The sequence below is a fragment of the Triticum aestivum genome, chromosome 5D, assembly GCF_018294505.1.
Source record: "Triticum aestivum cultivar Chinese Spring chromosome 5D, IWGSC CS RefSeq v2.1, whole genome shotgun sequence".
Taxonomy (NCBI): domain Eukaryota; kingdom Viridiplantae; phylum Streptophyta; class Magnoliopsida; order Poales; family Poaceae; genus Triticum; species Triticum aestivum.
Window position 1 is genome coordinate 104,290,162 of NC_057808.1, and position 21,505 is coordinate 104,311,666.

The 21,505-nt window shown below is 41.1% G+C and overlaps 1 pseudogene; it reads right to left on the reverse strand.

Annotated features, from left to right (window-relative positions):
* Window positions 1-15,604: 15,604 nt before the first annotated feature.
* On the reverse strand, window positions 15,605-21,244 carry LOC123119708 (receptor-like protein kinase FERONIA; annotated as a pseudogene).
* Between the last annotated feature and the right edge of the window lie 261 nt (window positions 21,245-21,505).

The window sequence follows — 21,505 nt, forward strand, 5'->3', positions numbered from 1 at the left end:
ATCGTCAAAAAATGGCACGTCAATTGGACTCTGTTTGGTATTCCTTTTCTGTAAAACTCAAAAACAAGGAAAAAACAGAAACCGGCACTGGGCTCTAGGTTAATAGGTTAGTCCCAAAAATCATATAAAATAGGCATATGAAACATCTAAGATGGATAATATAATAGCATGAATACTTCATAAATTATAGATACGTTGGAGACGTATCATTGATCAAGCTGAATTACTATTGAATAATATGTTGAGTAATGATAACAATTGGTCACTTCCTGAACCAATTCCTAAGCCAACTCCGAGGAAAAGGGGTATTCTATTTCTCAGTCCTAAAGATATGCAAGTGGCAAAGAAATCTATGAAAGAAAAGGGTATTAAAGTTGAAGATGTTAAGAATTTACCACCTATTGAAGAAATACATGGTCTTGATAACCCAACACAGGTAGTAAAGGTAAATTCTCTCTATAGATTTGATGAAGGTGATATTCCTCGTTATAAGTCTGCTAGCCAATGCTTAGATGAGTTTGATAATTTTATTGTTAAACAAGAAAACTTCAATGCTTATGTTGGTAGACAATTGAAACGTAATGCTTATATGATTGAACACTTGAGTGATTATATGTCTAGAGTTAAAGGTGAACTTAAACTTATTAGTAAACATGCTTCTATGGTTACCACTCAAGTAGAAAAAGTGCTTAAGGCTCAAAATGATTTGCTCAATGAATTAAATAATAAGAAAAATGATAATGTTGTTAGAGTTATGACTAGGGGGGGTAAAATGACTCAGGAACCTTTGTATCCTGAGGGCCACCCTAAGAGAGTTGAGCAAGATTCTCAGAGAACTAATGTTGATGCACCTAGTTCTTCTAAGAAGAAGAAAAAGAAAAATGACAGCACTTTGCATGCTTCTAGTGAACCTGTTGTTGATACACCTGAGAATCCCAATGATATTTCTATTTATGATGCTGAAACACAATCTGGTGATGAACATGAACCTAGTGATAATGTTAATGATGATGTTCATGTTGATGCTCAACCTAGCAATAACAATGATGTAGAAATTGAACCTGCTGTTGATCTTGATGACCCATCAAAGAATCAATGTTATGATAAGAGAGACTTTATTGCTAGGAAGGGCGGTAAAGAAAGAGAACCGTGGGTTCATAAACCCATGCCTTTTCATCCTAAACCATCCTAGAAAAAGGATGATGAGGATTTTGAGCACTTTGCTGAAATGATTAGACCTATCTTTTTGCGTATGCGTTTGACTGATATGCTTAAGATGAATCCTTATGCTAAGTACATGAAAGATATTGTTACAAATAAAAGAAAGATACTGGAAGCTAAAATTTCCACTATGCTTGCTAATTATACTTTTAAGGGTGGAATACCTAAGAAATTAGGAGATCCAGGAGTACCAACTATACCATGCTCCATTAAAAGAAACTATGTTAAAACTGCTTTATGTGATCTTGGAGCCGGTGTTAGTGTTATGCCTCTCTCTTTATATCGTAGACTTGATTTGAATAAGTTGACACCTACTGAAATATCTTTGCAAATGGCCGATAAATCAACTGCTATACCTGTCGGTATTTGTGAGGATGTGCCTGTTGTGGTTGCAAACATTACTATTTTAACAGACTTTGTTATTCTTGATATTCCTGAGGACGATAGTATGTCTATTATCCTTGGTAGACCCTTTTTGAATACTGCAGGGGCTGTTATTGATTGCAACAAAGGCAATGTCACTTTTCATGTTAATGGTAATGAGCATACGATACACTTTCCAAGGAAACAACATCAAGTCCAGAGTATAAATTCTATTGGAAAAATTTCAACAATCACTATTGGAGGTTTTGAATTTCCTCTTCCTACTGTCAAGAAGAAATATGATATTCTTATTGTTGGGGCTGTGCATATCCCCGTTGAGGTAACCTAGTGTTATTCGAAAATTCTCCGGTTTCATGTTATTCGGAAAGAGTTTGTTAACGAGACTTGATCAACCTTGTTAGTGGATTCCTTTTGATGAGCATGAGATGGATGAAGTTAGAAAGCACAACTCTCTGTACCCTCCTTTTACTTTCTGTTATTTAGATTAAATAAAGCAAAAATAGTATTTTCTATCTGTTTTCGGAATTATCCTTGCAATAAAAAATACCCCAAAAAGAAAAGTTCTCCAAATGTCTTGAAAAAGAAATATGATTTTTTGTAGAATATTTAAGAATATCTGGCACTGAGATACACCAGGGGGACCCACCATTTGGCCAGGAGGGTCCAGGGCGCGCCCACCCCCCTGGGGTGCGCCCCCTGCCTCGTGGGCCCCACGTGGACCCCCTCCACTTATTCCTGCACCCACTCACTTCGTCTTCCTCCAGAAAAAAAATCCTCCCATAGCTCAAACCCATATTCTAGCTCATCTTGCTGCCATTTTCGATCTCCTTGTTCAAAGATCCATTCACAAAACTGTTTTGGGGGACTGTTCTTCGGTATGTGACTCCTCCAATGGTCCAAATAGTTTTTGTTCTAGTGCTTTATTTGTTGCAAATTTTTGCTGCTAAGGTGACCCTATTCTTGAGCTGCATGTCAAATTTATATGGTCCCAAGTAGTTCTAATGCATGATATAGTCTCTAGGCACTTGTGAGAGTAGTTGCTATCAATTTTGTTGAGTTTGGTTCACTTTTATTTTGAGTCACTAAAATTTCAGAAATTTTTCAGAGGAAGAAAAATGTTTAGGAGAATGTACCAAGGTGGTTCCTCAAGGAAGCAAGCACCAAGGCTCGTGATACGTGAGCCGGACAATGAACTACCAAGGGAAGCTCAAGTGCGGCCTTGTGAATGGCCGTTAGAGGAGTTTATGGTCGGAGCAGGCAAAAAGGAGATATGTTATAACCAGGGAGGAGGCGAACGAGTATGAAAGGAGGACGGAGGCAGCTCGCCTCCAAGCTGCAGCTCTTGAGGCAGTAGCTGCTGCATCTCAGTACAACCCCAGCTATGACTTTGGATATCCGCCAGGCCATCCGTGGGCATAGGCCAACTTAGGACAAAAGCCTAAGCTTGGGGGAGTATGTATTTCTCACCGAATTACATTCATGTTCACACACTCATGCCAGTTGTCGGTGCTCATACTTTTTCATTGTACTATCCATGCTAGTTTATTTTCTATTTTAAGCCTTCTTCTTGTGTGTTTGAAAAACCTTAAGAAAAAAATTAGTTGTAGCTTTTAGCTAGTTTACTTTCCATGTATGTAGTAGTAGTAATTAAAAGAAAACCCAAAAAGATTTCTCGTTCTTCTTTTGCTTGGTGGGAGCTTTCCCGCGTAAATAGTTTTATTTCCTTTCTTTTCTTTGGGGGTCAAGAGGAGAAGACCATGATTAAAATGTTGAGTGGCTCTCATATGCATTATTGTTGATTTAACCAAGAGCCCATATTACCTTGTCTTCTCCTTTGTATTAAATGCTAGCAGATTCCAGCTTAGTCCAATGCACGTGCACTATTATTATTATCCACACCGTTCGGTCATGCGAGTGAAAGGCAATAATGACGATATATGATGGACTGATTGAGATGGGAGAAGTTGGTATGAACTCGACCTATCTTATTTTTGTAAATATGATTAGTTCATCGTTCCTGATTCAGCCTATTATGAATGAAACATGTTTGCCATGACAATTAGAGATTATAGTTGCTCATGCCATGCTTAATTTGCTAGGAGTTTATAATGATTTACCTTGCGTGCCAACATGCTATTAAAATGGTAGTGATGTGGTATGATAGGGTGGTATCCTCCTTTGAACGATTCGAGTGGCTTGACTTGGCACATGTTCATGCATGTAGTTGAAACAAAATCAACATAGCCTCCACGATATTTATGTTCATGGTGAATTATATCCTACTCATGCTTGCACTCAGTGTTGATTAATTTTAATGCATGTTCATGACCGTTGTCGCTCTCTCGTTGGTTGCTTCCCAGTCTTTTTCTAGCCTTCACTTGTACTAAGCAGGAATACTGCTTGTGCATCCACTTCCATAAACCCCAAAGTTATTCCATATGAGTCCACCATACCTTCCTATATGCGGTATCTACCTGCCGTTCCAAGTAAATTTGTATGTGCCAAACTCTAAACCTTCAAATGAAATTCTGTTTTGTATGCTCGAATAGCTCATGTATCAACTAGGGCTGTATATATCTTCCATGCTAGGTGAGTTATTCTCACGAAGAGTGGACTCCACTCCTCACTCACGAGAAAATGGCCGGTAACTGGGATGCCCAGTCCCATGCTCAAATCAAAATAATTGCAAACAAAACTCCCCCAGGACTGTTGTTAGTTGGAGGCACCCGTTGTTTCGGGCAAGCCATGGATTGATGCTTGTTGGTGGTGGGGGAGTATAAACTTTACCATTTTGTTTGGGAACCGCCTATAATGTGTGTAGCATGGAAGATATCGAGATCTCTTGGTTGTTATGTTGACAATGAAAGTATGCCACTCAAAATATTATTTATCTCTATTACAAAACTGGAGCTCTGGCACCTTTACAAATCCCTGCTTCCCTCTGCGAAGGGCCTATCTATTTACTTTTTTGTTGAGTCATCACCCTCTTATTAAAAAGCATCAGTTGGAGATCACCGTTGTCATTTGCATGCATTACCATTAGTTTACATTGAGTATGACTGTGGCTGGATCTCTTTTACCATGAATTACAATGTTTAGTCAGTCCTTGATCTTCAGAGGTGCTCTGCATTTATGTTTTGCGGTCTCAGAAAGGGCTAGCGAGATACCATCTTGTTATATCATATTATGATTGTTTTGAGAAAGTGTTGTCATCCGAGATTTATTATTATTGCTCGCTAGTTGATTATGCCATTGATATGAGTAAACATGAGACCTAAGTGTTATTGTGAATATGGTTAGTTCATAATCTTTGCTGAAAACTTGAATGCTGGCTTTACATATTTACAACAACAAGAGCAAATAGAGTTTGTAAAAAAATTTCTTTATCACTTTCAGTTTGTCAACTGAATTGCTTGAGGACAAGCAAAGGTTTAAGCTTGGGGGAGTTGATACGTCTCCATCGTATCTACTTTTCCAAACACTTTTGCCCATGTTTTGGACTCTAACTTGCATGATTTGAATGGAACTAACCCGGACTGACGTTGTTTTCAGCAGAATTGCCAGGGTGCTATTTTTGTGCAGAAATAAAAGTTCTCGGAATGAGCTGAAACTTCATGGAGAATATTTTTGGAATTTATAAAAAATACTGGCGAAAGAATCAACACCAGGGGGCCCACACCCTGTCCTCAAGGGTGGAGGGCGCGCCCACCTCCCTGGGGCGCGCCCCCTGCCTCGTGGGCCCCCTGAGGCTCCACCGGCCTCAACTCCAACTCTATATATTCACGTTCGGGGAGAAAAAAAATCAGAGAGAAGGATTCATCACGTTTTACGATACGGAGCCGCCGCCAAGCCCTAATCTCTCTCGGGAGGGCTGATCTGGAGTCCGTTCGGGGCTCCGGAGAGGGGAATCCATCACCGTCGTCATCATCAACCTTCCTCCATCACCAATTTCATGATGCCCACCGCCGTGCGTGAGTAATTCCATTGTAGGCTTGCTGGACGGTGATGGGTTGGATGAGGTTTATCATGTAATCGAGTTAGTTTTGTTAGGGTTTGATCCCTAGTATCCATTATGTTCTGAGATTGACGTTGCTATGACTTTGCTATGCTTAATGCTTGTCACTACGGCCTGAGTGCCATGATTTCAGATCTGAACCTATTATGTTTTCATGAATATATGTGAGTTCTTGATCCTATCTTGCAAGTCAATAGTCACCTACTATGTGTTATGATCCGGCAACCCCGAAGTGACAATAATCGGGACCACTCCCGGTGATGACCGTACTTTGAGGAGTTCATGTATTCACTAAGTGTAATGCTTTGGCCCGATACTCTATTAAAAGGAGGCCTTAATATCCCTTAGTTTCCAATAGGACCCCACTGCCACGGGAGGGTAGGACAAAAGATGTCATGCAAGTTCTTTTCCATAAGCACGTATGACTATATTCGGAATACATGCCTACATTACATTGATGAACTGGAGCTAGTTCTGTGTCACCCTATGTTATAACTGTTGCATGATGAATCGCATCCGACATAATTATCCATCATTGATCCAATGCCTACGACCTTTTCACATATTGATCTTTGCTTAGTTACTTTTCCGCTGCCACTGTTACAATTACTACAAAACTGCTACTGTTACTTTTGCCACCGTTACCGTTACTTCCATACTACTTTCCTACTAAATACTTTGCTGCAGATATTAAGTCTTCCAGGCGTGGTTGAATTGAAAACTCAGCTGCTAATACTTGAGAATATTCTTTGGCTCCCCATGTGTCGAATCAATAAATTTGGGTTGAATACTCTACCCTCCAAAACTGTTGCGACCCCCTATACTTGTGGGTTATCAGAGACGTATCAGCATCCCCAAGCTTAATTCCTGCTCGTCCTCGAGTAGGTAAATGATAAAAACAGATTTTTTTTATGTGGAATGCTGCCTAACATGTCATCTCATATTCTTTTCTTTATAGCATGGACATTTGAACTTTTATATGATTCAAAGCAATAGTCTAGTTTTGACATGATGACTTAAATACTCAAGAATATCAACTAGCAACCATGTCTTTCAAAACATCAATGCTAAAATAAGTTATCCCTAGCCCATCATGCTCAATCATTGATCCATTCATGAAACACACTCGCATATTAGCTACACCCAATACTCAAGTACGATCATAGTGCCTCCTAGTTGGTGCTTTTATAAGAGAAGATGGAGACTCAAATTCAAAATAAAAATGGCATAAAGTAAAGAAAGGCCCTTCACGGAGGGAAGTAGGGATTTGTAGAGGTGCCAGAGCTCAAAGCGAAAAACTTAGAGATAATTTTTTTTGGGAGGTGTGCCTTTCCCACCAACGAAAATGACTTAGAGTTCCCAACACTTTCCATGCTAGATATATCATAGGCGGTTCCCAAACAGAAAATAAAGTTTACTCCTTTTTCCACCATACTTTCACTTTCCATGGATAACTGTATCCACGGGAGCCCTCCATACCAACACTTTCCAAGGAATTTATTATTTGACAACATAAAGTAAATTCATTTTTCATTTCGGGACTGGGCATCCCTAATACCTTTGCCTTACTCTCGTGCAATGACAAGTGAATAAACACTCATCGTGAGAATAACACATCTAGCATGGAAAATATTATCCACCCCTCACCGCCTCGCGAGTGGTACGAACACACAAAAGAGGAGTTTATTTTGAAAATTAGAGATGGCACATACAAATTTGATTAGAGCAACAAAAGAATACCGCATATAGGTAGATATAGTGGACTCATGTGGCAAAACTGGATTATAGGTTTTTGGATGCACAAGTAGTGATCATACTTAGTGCGAAATGAAGGCTAGCAAAAGATTGAGAAGCGACCAACCAAGAAACGAATAATCTCATAAGCGAGCATTAAGCATAATTAACACCCAATAATGCACCACAAGTAGGATGTAATTTCATTGCATGACTATTGACTTTCGTGCTTGCATAGGGAATCACAAACCTTAACACCAATATTCTTAATAAAGCACAATTACTCATCAACATGACTCACATATCACATCATCATATCTCAAAACTATTACAAGGAATCAAGTTTATTTTGTCCAAGGTCTTCATGAAAGTTTTTATTATATCCTTCTTGGATATCTATCACTTTGGGACTAATTTTCATGTGTTGCTTTTCATAAGCTCAAACAAATATAAGTGAAGATCATGAGCATAATATTTCTTTCTCTTAAATTAATTTAAGTGAAGCAAGAGAGAGTTTCTTAAAAAATTACTAACTCTCAAATAAGAAAGAGAGCATTTCTTCAAAAATACTAAAGCACACCATGCTCAAAAAGATATAAGTGAAGCACTAGAGCAAATCCATAGCTCATAAAGATTTAAGTGAAGCATAGAGAGCAACTCTAACAAGTCATGGCATAATTTGGATCTCTCAAATAGGTGTGTCCAGCAAGGATTCAAGACTTCAAAATCAAATCAAAACAAGCAAAGACTCATATCATACAAGACGCTCCAAGAAAAACACATAGTATGTGACGAATAAAAATATAGCTTCGAGTAAAATACCGATGGTCGTTAGAAGAAAGAGGGGATGCCACTCGGGGAATCCCCAAGCTTAGTTGCTTGCTTCTCTTTGGATAATAACTTGGGGTGCCATGGTCATCCCCAAGCTTAGGCTCTTCTTACTCCTTATTCCTTGATCCATCGTAAGATAACCAAAAGCTTGAAAACTTCAATCACACAAAACTCCGACAAAACCTTTGTGAGATTCGTTAGTATAAGAAAGCAAATCACTACTATAAGTACTATATAAAATCAATTCATATTTTATTCTTGCATTGTATATACTGTATTCCAACTTTTCTATGGCAAAAACTCATCGAAGAAAACCATAAAATCATCAAACAAGCACACAACGCAAAGAAAACAGAATCTATCAAAAACAGAACAGTCTGTAGTAATCTGGATATTTCGAATACTTCTGTAACTCCAAAAATTCTGAAAAATTAGGAACACGTGAGAAATTTGTATATTAATCTCATGCAAAAAGAATCAACTCACTCTTCTATTAAAATGAGAATTATTTTCGTGAGCGCAAATGTTTCTGTTTTTCAGCAAGATCAAACAACTATCACCCAAGAAGATCCTAAAGGCTTTGCTTGGCACAAACACTAATTAAAACACAATCATAACAGTAGCATAATTTTGCAAACACTCAAGAATAGAAAGCAAAAAGCAAAACTAAATTTTATTCATTGGGTTGCCTCCCAACAAGCGCTATAGTTTTACGCTCCTAGCTAGGAATAAAGCAAGGATCTAAGTTTTGTCATCTTTGGTTCTAGATCCATAAGATGCCCTCATGATTGATTCATATGGTGGCCTAATTATAGTTCTAGGGAAGTGTGTTCCATACCCTTCCTTACTGGAAATTGAAACTTAATATTGCCTTCTTTCATATCAATCACGACACCGATAGTGCGTAAAAACGGTCTACCAACAATAATTGGACAAGACGGACTGCAATCAATATCAAGAACAATAAAATCTATGGGAACATAATTCCTATTTGCAAGAATAAGAACATCATTAATTCTTCCCATAGGCTTTTTAATAGTAGAATCCGCCAAGTGCAAATTTAAAGAGCATTCTTCAATATCAGTAAGACCAAGCACATCACACAAAGATTTAGGAATTGTAGAAACACTAGCACCCAAGTCACACAAAGCAAAACACTCATAATTTTTAACTTTGACTTTGATAGTAGGTTCCCATTCATCATGTAATTTTCTAGGAATAGAAACTTCTAATTCCAACTTCTCTTCAAAAGCTTTCATCATAGCATCAACAATATGTTTAGTAAAAGCTTTATTTTGTTCATAAGCATGGGGTGAATTTATCATGGATTGCAACAAAGAAATACAATCAATCAAAGAACAACTATATTAATTAAAGTCTTTGTAATCCAAAAGAGTGGGCATATCACTAGTTAAAGTCTTGACCTCTTCAAACCCACTTTTATCAATTTTCTCAACAAGATTTTCACCTTCCGAATTATAGGGAGGCCTTCTAGCTAAAGTTGACTCTTCTCCAGTCCCTTTTCCATCAATCTTAACTTTACTAAACAAGGAATCAATAGAAGAAACACCAATCACTTTAAGATCTTCATCACTTTTATGAAAGCAATCACTAGAAAACGCTTTTTCTAAAAATTCTCTTCTAGCTCTAAGCATAGCGGTTCTTTTCTTAGTTTCATCCATAGAAACATAAAATCTTTAATTGATTCCACAACTTTAGGCACAAAAATTTTCATCTTGAGATTTTTCACATCCTGAGAAATTCTATCAACACTTCTAGACAAATCATCAATCTTATTCAACTTTTCTTCTATAGTAGTGTTGAATTATTTGCATGTTGATAAATTATTTAATATTATTTTCAAGATCAGATGTGTTTCTATTATTATTGTAAGATTGATTTCCATAGGAATTACCATAATTATTAGAGGAATTATTAGGAAAAGGCATAGGATTAAAATTACCTCTATAAGCATTGTTATTGAAATTATTTCGAGAGATAAAATTCACATCTATGGCATCACTATTTTGCTCAATCAAAGTAGACAAAGGCATATCATTGAAATCAATAGGAGCACTTTTACTAGCAACCAATTTCATAAGAGCATCAACTTTTTCACTCAAAGAAGAAATTTCTTCAACCGAATTAACTTTTTTTACTAGTAGGAGCCCTTTCGGTATGCCATTGTGAATAATTTTCCATAACATTATCAAGCAATTTGGTGGCTTCATCCAAAGTAATTTCCATAAAAAGTACCACCCGTGGAGGAATCTAAAAGATTACGAGAAACAAAATTCAATCCCGCGTAAATTTTTTGTATGATCATCCAAAGATTTAACCCATGAGTTGGACAATACCTTAGCATCATTTTCATCCTTTCCCAAGATTGTGCAACATGCTCATGTTCAAGTTTCTTGAAGTTCATGATCTAGGTTCTAAGGGATATAATTTTTGCGGGCGGAAAATACTTAGTGATAAAAGCATCTTTGCACTTATTCCAAGAATCGATAGTATTGCGAGGCAAAGAAGAAAACCATTTTTTTTAGAATCATGCAAAGAAAACAGAAATAATTTCATCTTCACAACATCATTGTCCACATGTTTTTCTTTTGCATATCGCATAATTCCATGAAGGTATTAAGATGGGATGCGGCATCCTCATTAGGAGTACCGGAAAATTGATCTTTCATAACAAGATTCAGCAAAGCAGTATTAATATCACAAGATTCCGCACTAGTGGCGGGAGGAGCAATCGGAGTGCCAATAAAATCATTGTTGTTGGTATTTGAGAAATCACATAACTTGGTGTTCTCTTGAGTCATGGTGACTACGCAACAAGATTGCACTCAAAATAGATCCGGCAAGAAAATGGCGAACGAAAAAGAGGGCGAATAAAACGGCAAATTTTTGTGAAGTGGGGGAGAGGAAAACAAGAGCGAAATGGCAAATAATGTAAATTGCGAGGATATGATATTTGTGATTAGGAACCTGGTATATGTTGAAGATCCTCCCTGGCAACGGCGCCAGAAATTCCTTTTGATGGCGGCTTGAAGCTACGTCGGTATTTCCCCAAAGAGGAAGGGATGATGCAGCACAACAGCGGTAGGTATTTCCCTCAGTGATGAAACCAAGGTTATTGAACTAGTAGGAGAACCAAACAACATAACGTAAACAACACCTGCACACAAATAACAAATACTCGCAACCCGACGTGTAAAAGGGGTTGTCAATCCCTTTCGGGTAACGGCGCCCGAGATAGGCAAACAGACGTGAGAGAGTAGTAAATATTGATAGATTGAACACCAAATAAAATAAATTGCAGCAAGGTATTTTTGTATTTTTTGTTTAATAGATCTGAAAATAAAAGCAAAGGAAAAGTAGATCGCAAAGGCAAATATATCAAAGAAGAGACCCGAGGGCCGTAGGTTTCACTAGTGGCTTCTCTCAGAAAAAATAACAAACGATGGGTAAACAAATTACTGTTGGGCAATTGATAGAACTTCAAATAATCATGACGATATCCAGGCAATGATCATTATATAGGCATCACGTCCAAAATTAGTAGACTGACTCCTGCCTGCATCTACTACTATTACTCCACACATCGACCGCTATCCAGCATGCATCTAGTGTATTAAGTTCATGGAGAAACGGAGTAATGCAATAAGAATGATGAAATGATATAGACAAGATCTATTTATGTAGAAATAGATCCCATCATTTTATCCTTAGTAGCAACAATACATACGTGTCGGTTCTCCTTCTGTCACTGGGATCAAGCACCATAAGATTGAACCCACTACAAAGCACCTCTTCCCATTGCAAGATAAATAGATCAAGTTGGCCAAACAAAACCCAAATATCGGAGAAGAAATACGAGGCTATAAGCAATCATGCATATAAGAGAACAAAGAATACTAATATAACTTTCATGGATAAAAAGATAGATCTGATCATAAACTCAAAGTTCATCTGATCCCAACAAACACACCGCAAAAAGATTTACATCATATGGATCTCCAAGAGACCATTGTATTGATAATCAAAAGAGAGAGGTGAAGGAAATATGCCCTAGAGGCAATAATAAAGTTATTATTTATTTCCTCATATCATGATAAATGTTTATTATTCATGCTAGAATTGTATTAATCGGAAACATAATACATGTGTGAATACATAGACAAACATAGTATCACTAGTATGCCTCTACTTGACTAGCTCGTTAATCGAAGATGGTTGAGTTTCCTAGCCATGGACATGAGTTGTCATTTGATTAACGGGATCACATCATTAGGAGAATAATGTGATTGACATGACCCATTCCGTTAGCTTAGCACTTGATCGTTTAGTATGTTGCTATTGCTTTCTTCATGACTTATACATGTTCCTATGACTATGAGATTATGCAACTCCCGTTTACCGGAGGAACACTTTGTGTGCTACCAAACGTCACAACGTAAATGGGTGATTATAAAGGTGTTCTACAGGTGTCTCCGAAGGTACTTGTTGAGTTGGCATATATCGAGATTAGGATTTGTCACTCCGATTTTCGGAGAGGTATCTCTGGGCCCACTCAGTAATACACATCACTATAAGCCTTGCAAGCATTGTAACTAATGAGTTAGTTGCGGGATGATGTATTACGGAACGATTAAAGAGACTTGCCGGTAACAAGATTGAACTAGGTATTGAGATACCGACGATCAAATCTCGGGCAAGTAACATACCGATGACAAAGGGAACAACGTATGTTGTTGTGCGGTTTGACCGATAAAGATCTTCGTAGAATATGTGGGAGCCAATATGAGCATCCAGGTTCCGCTATTGGTTATTGATCAGAGACGTGTCTCGGTCATGTCTACATAGTTCTCGAACCCGCAGGGTCCGCACGCTTAACGTTCGTTGACGATATAGTGTTATATGATTTGGTGACCGAATGTTGTTCGGAGTCCCGGATGTGATCGCGGACATGACGAGGAGTCTCGAAATGGTCGAGAGGTAAAGATTGATATATAAGACAATGGTGTTCGGACACCGAAAGTGTTTCGGAGAAAACCAGATAGTCATCGGAGTACCGGAAGGGGTACCGGTCACCCCCGGGAGAGTATTGGGCCTATTGGGCCACAAGAGGGGAGCACACCAGCCCACAAGGGGCTGGCGCGCCCCCCATGGCAGCCAGCCAAGTGGGGAATGAAAGGGGGGAGGATTCGGCCTCCCCTTCCTTCTCTCTTCCCCTCTTTCCTTTCTTCTCCGACAAATAAGAAAAGGGGGGGCGCCACATGGGGAGGACCCCAAGTAGGATTCGACCTACTTGGGGTGCCCTCCTGGCTGCTCCCTCCTCCCTCCCACCTATATATATGTGGGAGGGGGGCGCCTAGCACACCCCAGATAATTGCCTAGCCGTGTGCGGCGCCCCCTCCATCGTTTACACCCCTGGTCATATTTTCGTAGTGCTTAGGCGAAGCCCTGCGGAGATCACTTCACCATCACCGTCACCACGCCGTCCTGCTGACGAAACTCATCTACTACCTCGACGTCTTGCTGGATCAAGAGGCGAGGGACGTTACCGAGCTGAACGTGTGCAGAACGCGGAGGCGCCGTGCGTTCGGTACTTGATCGGTTGAAGCGCGAAGAAGTTCGACTACATCAACTGCGTTGTGAAACGCTTTCGCTTACGGTCTACGATGGTACGTAGACACACTCTCCCCCTCGTTGCTATGCATCTCCATGGATAGATCATTGCGGGTGCGTAGAAAAAAAATTGTTTTCCATGCAACGATTCCCAACAGCACGCGTGGCCGAAAAAATGTGGGGGCGTGGCACGTGTCATGAGATTGCCTCCTTTGAGAGCACGAGAAGTTTTGAGGCCAACGGAGCAACAGGACCCACACTTCATGCACAAACCGGACAAGTTCCCTCTCGATACCCATAGACTAGCTCGGAGACGGTGCGATTTACAAGCGGCCTCAGGGGAGGCTTATTCGAAACGCGCCCAAAGTTTTACCACACCCTACAGGGGCCATTTGATGACACCGTGCCAGCTCTCGAGGAATTTCGAGATTGTACAATTTTCCGAGGATTTCAGCGGTTGCATCAGGCATGCCACCGAGGTACTTTCGGTAACCCGGTGGCAGGGCATGCCCCTCCCTCGTCTGTGCAAGGCTTAGGCATGCCGCAAGGACATCACAAAGGATTTCCCATGCCGCTACTGGAAAAGTTTGATGGGACGCCTTGCAGATATGCAATTTCCCGCGATGAAACCCTAGCAAAGCAAAAAAAATCTCGAATATTGCACGCGTGCCTGAAAAATGTGGGGCATGGCACGTGTCATGCGATTGCCTCCTTTGAGAGCACGAGAAGTTTCGAGGCCAACGAAGCAACAGGACCACACTTCCTGCACAAATCGGACACGTTCCCTCTCGATACCCAGAGACTAGCTCGGAGACGGTGCAGTTTACAAGCGGCCTTAGGGGAGGCTTATTCGAAACGCGCCCAAACTTTTACCACACCTTACATGGGCCATGTGATGACACCGTGCCCGCTCTCGAGGAATTTCGGCATCATACGATTTTCCGAGGATTTCAATGGTTGCATCAAGCATGCCACCGAGGTACTTTCGGTAACCCGGTTCTCCCTCGTCTGTGCAAGGCCTAAGCATATGCCGCAAGGACATCACAAAGGATTTCCCATGCCGCTACCGGGAAAGTTTGACGGGAGCCTTATCTTTACCGAGAGCTACTCTCAGCAACTGTTGCCTTAGCGAGAGCAGCACTCTGTATAGGTACAGTTGAATCATAAAGTCACATATTATTAATTATGAACACCGAAGTTTAATTCAACTGTTGGACTATCGGGCAATGTATAGAGGTAGGCGAGGTGGAACCAAATAGGCAACCGTTAATTTTCCGAGAGCTGCTCTCGGTAAAGAAGTCAAACCATGGTCGTGCCGTTAACCGCCGCCGGAGCCACGTGGCAGAACATTGTCGTGCGGCACTGCTTGGCTCTCGGCAAATAGTGCCTTTGCCGAGTGTTGCCTTTTTGCTGAGGTCTACTCTCGGCAATATCATGTGTTTGCCGAGGTGCTCCTTTTGTCGAGAGTCACGCTCGGCGTCTCTTACTTTGCCGAGTGCCCGCGTTTTGGCTCTCGAAGAAGAGCCTGGCACCCGGCATATACGAAAATTCCAGTAGTGTCATCCATTTCTAAATATAAGTCTTTCTAGAGATTCCACTACAAACAATATATGGATATATATAGACATATTTTAGAGCATATATTCACTAATTTTGCTTTGTATGTGGTTCATAGTGAAATCTCTAAAAAGAATTGTATTTAGGAACGGAGGGAGTAACATGCATGCATGTTCACCCAACAGAAGGAAGACAACAACCACAGGTATACACAACATGTAGCAAGATAAGATACCCATGTTTCAGGCTCATTTCACTTCACTGCCTGCCTGTGAACCAATCCCTTTACAAGATTTTTGTCTTGCTGAGCCAATTGTAAATAAGTTGATATATTGATCGCTGCAGGCCTCATATATTCTGCACTATTCACAAGCCTAGCTAATAATTAACATCATGTAGTACAAACGAACCGTGCCGGCGATGACAAGTGGTACGCTGTACTCTGCGTGGCTAGCTATCTGCAGGAATTTAACATACACATCCTTGGATCCATGAAAGTTCCTGCCTCCTTAATCTGCTACTCCTCCTTCCTCATTTCACAACTCCTGGCAAGCCAAGAAAAACGGTGGAGAGTGCATTAAGGCTCTAGCATACCAGTGCAGTAACTAATAAGATGGAATGGAATCGACAGGAGGAGATTAAGAAAGCAGATTAACTATATACACTGATAAGGGACAACGAATAGTACCTTTGCATTGAAATGTTTGTCTCCATCCTGTAGGGTTCACTTGTGTAAAATATGTGACATGTCCTTTTATTATCTGCAGAATAAATTATCTGAGAGTATTATGCAAGGTCACTAGAACATGGCCTCATATATACTATATTGAACATACAGGTTAGGCAACGATGAACATGTAAATAAAATAAAATTCCTGACCTGCAGTTTGCTTTTATCGGCCTTCCGAATGTAAAATATCTGAAAATATGTCTCCCTGTGCAGCGATGTCAGTTATTGAGTGGGTTGATGATTTGTATGAGTTCACTAGACTGATGATCTGAAGAGACGATGGCCCCCTGGCATAGTTGTTACTGTCCTGCACCCTGAGTGCGACCTCCAGATTCTGGAGTACATCACCCATTGATGGCCTATCGATGCTACGATGAGCAACACATTTCTCCGCTAGCTCGGCAAATATCCTGAGGCATTTTGGGGTGATCTCCTCCTTAACACAGGGGTCAATAATCTTCTCGAGTACACCTTTTTCTTGGCAAGATAGCGCCCAGTCACGCAAGCTCACTTGCTCGTCCGGGAGCTCAGTGTTTATCACAGGGCGTGCACACAGAATCTCCAACAACACGACCCCGAAGGAGTACACATCTGATTTTTTGGTGAGACGTCGCAGCAGGAAGTATTCCGGATCAAAATATCCAAAGGAGCCCTTCACTGCGGTGCTCACATGCGCATTGTCAATGTCTGTACATGCCCTAGATAGACCAAAGTCAGAAACTTTCGCCATTAACCTATCATCCAGTAGGATGTTGGTGGTCTTAACGTCGCGGTGGATGATTCCTTGCTCTGTACCAGTGTGGAGGTAATGCAGCCCTCGGGCTGCACCGATGCAAATATTAAGGCGCTGCTTCCATGATAGTGATGGGTTTCTGGTGCCGTACAGATGCTCACGCAGTGTTCCATGAGGCATGTAGTCATAGACCAGAATCATCTCATTCTTGTCCCTGCAGTAGCCAATCAAAGATACAAGGTGGCCATGGCGGAAATGGCACAACATCTCGAGTTCAGTCTGGAACTCATGAATGCCTTGTTGGGATTCCTGGTTGAGTCGCTTGATCGCCACCTTTGTCCCTCCATCTATCTCACCGCTGTAGACGTTCCCAAAACCACCTCTGCCGATGATATGTGCTTCATCAAAATCTTTGGTGGCAAGTTGAATTTCTTCAAATGAGAAGTGATGGACAAGATCACATGTGGGACGATTCCGATGTGCATAGCTGGTTTTGCAAGAAATCTTCACGACCTTCTTCCGTCTGCAGATAACACACATACTGAAAAGAACAATCAACATCAAAGCAAATCCGCCACCGATGGCTGCTAGTATGTCACCTTTGGATTTTCCTACACCGCTAGACAGCCTATTACGATCCACATCAGGCTTTTGTGGAATTGGAGGATTGAGCTCAGCAAGATTGTTCGATCCGTGACCCTGCAGCTTAAAGACCTCAAGACCATTCAGTATTGCATCATAATATTGTGATCTACTTGAAATATAAGGGTGCAGTGCAATCCACATGTCCACCTGACCGGAACCACTAGCCACCATAACATAGTCTTTGTATATTGGTCTACCAATTCCTCCGCTCCAGAAGATTACATCCATGGCATCACACGCTGTCTGGTTGTTGATGTAGATGTAGAAAGTCCTCTGATTTTCCAAGGTAAAAATAGACTGAATCTCACAGAAATGGAACCTTAGGAGGTACACGAATCCGGCATCAACCGGCAAAATCCATGTAAGGTTGTAGTTGAGGTTGAGCTGTGGATCTGGCCCCATCGACCGAGCTGTAGTATAGACATCAAGTGGCGCTGTGTAATTCAGCACTGCGGGTGTATACATGATAGTCACATTAGGATCTTTCGAGTAGGTCACCCCATAGCCGGCACCATATATGTATGGGGAATCATCGTCCCATGAGCTAGCCCGTGTCATCTTTCGGGGAAATGGCTTGGCCCCCGACATTGAGCCGGTACATAGTCTGGAAGCCTGTGTCAGCGGAAAATGTGAATGGTGCTATGTAATCACCATGGACAAAACTTGCGTCAGGTGTTGTGAAGATGTCAGGCGTGGGCACAATCTCAATGCCATTGATAAATGCATATGAACCATTCTGAAATGCTGATGGCGAAAAGGTGAGGTCCAAGCTATGTGAAGAAACATTCAAAGAGAACTCACGGACAAGGTAGGCATAATTGATTGCTTGAGCTGTTTGCGAAGCATTGAAACTATTTAAGAGGACAAGATTTTCTGCCATGACACCAAAAAAGGCATCGGGGGTAACATAGTTTCCATAAGCAACTGGATAGAAGTAAAGACGTAAGAACATGCGGCCTGGTCTAACGGGGAAGGAATAGGTGTAATTTGAAGTAAAGATGCGTGCAGTCATGTAAGGGACCATGGAGGGGAGGGAAGGGTCTTGGTATGAAGCACTGGCTGCAACTCCTTCCACAGATGGTGTGAACTTGGAGCTGTTGTCCCCGTCCCAAGTACGACCACCACTATCAACCTCTTGGCCTGATCCTCCGCAATTTAGGAGGATGAGGCCAGAGTCCATGGAATCATTATCAGCCACCATGGCAATTGAAAAGAGAACTAACAACATGAGGGTATCTGGTAGGGTTGGGAACACCATTATATTGCGGTGATTGGTGTACCATGGAAAAAAGAATGGAGATTTCAGTTTTACTACAGGGTGTCTCTAGGAGCAGTTGCATAGTACAAGAACATTGTGATTTTCTTGATGGGATTTGGAGCGAGAAAATGTGGAAAAATGGAGGATAGTGCTCTTGTTTAGTGACAAAGATACACCTAGAGAGCCACACAACCTGCAAGCATAGAAAAAAAGTTGATAATCCAGTAGACTGAATCATGGAAATATGAACATCAGCTGATCGATGCAAAGCAGAACATCCACGTCTTTGAGTAACAAAACAATACTAATAATTGCAAGAAGCTTAGCAAAATGAAGCTCCTAATTTCACCAGAAGTTGGAAACTGTACAGGAAGAGACAAATAGGGAAACACCACTAACTAATGGAGATATATTTGTATTCTTACTTTCTTTACAACATTGGTGCAAACAAAAAGATGAAATAAAGGCTTGGGAGAACAAAAGTAGCCAAATAACTCACAAGCTAGGTGGACAACTTGCCGTTTATGTTTGCTTTATCCCCTAGCTAGCTATAAAGACGGGCGGTGTGCTCTTCTTGCTAGGATCGTGGATGAACAAAGTAAACTTGGCCAAACTACGAGTGAAAACTAGACATATTGAAAGCCCAAAAATGCATATCAAGTGGGATAAAGGAGCAGAAAAAGATTGAGAACGGGGATTCCTTTCATGGTTACCTGAAGGAGCAGGAAGACCGATTGAGCTCGTGTGTGAGGACTGAGGAGAGATCAAGGCCCGAGCATGGGCGCCACCAAAGTCGAACATGTATGCACTGTCCGCCTGAACGACCTAGCAGGCTAGTATCAAGAAAGCATATGTATGAAGTTGCTCTGTTTCTTTCTCCTATTTGGGAAAAATGGCAGCTCCAGCCCACATCGTAGGCGCTGTATCTGGGAGACTTTCTGCGCTGGCGGGATTGACCAAGCATGCATGCATTCATATATTGATGTGCCAATTTTCCTATTAATACTTTGACCAAGGTATTTATTGATGTGACCAGGTCTTTCGTACTAATTTTTTTTGTGTGTGTGAACACAGGACTTTGGTAGGTGCTGTAGCTTTCAGCGTTGGCACGAATCAGAAAAAGAAACAAAGCGAACTTTTAGAGAAGATAAATTGGACCAACAGTACTGAAAGAGTGGTGTTTGTCGAGTGTCATGGTCTGAATTAATAATCTTGATTATCTTCTTCGCTGAGGCGAGGCATACGATCTTTTTATGAGGTGAAGCAAGGCATACATACCCATTAACTGTTTTCTAACACTATGGTGGTACGTAGCAAGAAATAATATTTGGTCGAGAGGCGGCAATGAATATAGTCTTACTTTTCTTCTTTGCTGAGGCGAGGCATATCATGAATTCTGTGTGAATTGATGCTCTTCTTCTGAGGTGAAGCAAGTCATATGTCCTCTGGATCTGGTACTGGTAGCTTTGCTTCTTTTTACCTTTCTTTTGGTGTGTGGTGCACTGTGGGGCTGTAGATTCCTTCTTCTTCTTCTTCCACACTAAATTTCATCATAGCAATACAGCTACACATTATCTCGCTAAGGCCTAAAGAAAAACAAAATATTGCACCCTACGTTTTTTTCTATTTTTGCTTGCTTTCAGACCAGAACGGTCAGATAATTTTGTTTACAAAACCATCCATAATGACACTAGGGAGTAGGGAATAGAGATATGAATCCTTGACGCCACTAGCTTAATATTCTCTCTACTTCTGGAATTGTGGTAACCTCTGCCATTACCCATTAAATGTTTTCTAACACTATGGTGGTACTTCCTCTGTAAACGCTCTTATATTTCTAAACGCTCTTATATTAGTTTAAGGGAGTACATAGCAAGAGTGTTATTTAGCGTTACTCAGTAATTACAATTTAGCGGGACTAGGTGTGGTGCTTCAGAGCACAAATACCCACAGGGGAGTTTTCATTAAAAGCAACTGTCGAATGCGGAGTCGGTTTTGCCGATGATAGAAGTGCTTGCTGCTAGAGCGCTCCAGTAGGAAGATGCTACCTTGCTATCTGACAGTCAAGTAGTACATGTTCAGGCTTCCTATCTGACAGTCTGGTACCTTATTCAGGCTTCCTATTCGACCGGCGCTAGCCAGCCGAGCCCCTCGATCTGTTTGCTGCAAGAAGGTAGAAGGCTATGAAGAAGATGAAACCTTGCGAATTGCCCAATAAAAAGGAGGGGAAAAAACATTCCTCCAAAGTGTATGACAGCTGATTCTCCCTCATCCTCTCTCGTCGCCAGTCCCCCGGCCGGCCGGCTGGCCACTCCGCCGCGGCACTATGGGGATCCTACGGCTATGGAGCGACGGAGGATGGACGGAATCGCCGGCGTTCTCCGGATTGGGGATCGGCTCGCTCGGCCGTCGGGGGAGCCGAAGCAGAGGCGGCCGTCGGCGGATCTCGCTTGGGCTTGGGCCAGGGACAGGCCTCGTGGTACGGCAAATAAAAAAAAGGTTTTCTCTTTCGATGTTTGATTCTCACAACGAAATGTCTCTCAAATTGAGCGTCCAATTTATGAACCGTTTCACTGTTATGATACTCGCATCAATTATTTTAAAGTTAGATGCTATATTTATAGAGTTCATTAAAAAATCAAACATATTTCCAAAACCATATATTTATGCTTCATGCGGTAATACCAACACACTTGTTTCTTTTTAGATCAATACCAATACACTTGTACTTCTCTGTAATTTTTTTTGCATGGTTAAAGGGCAGAC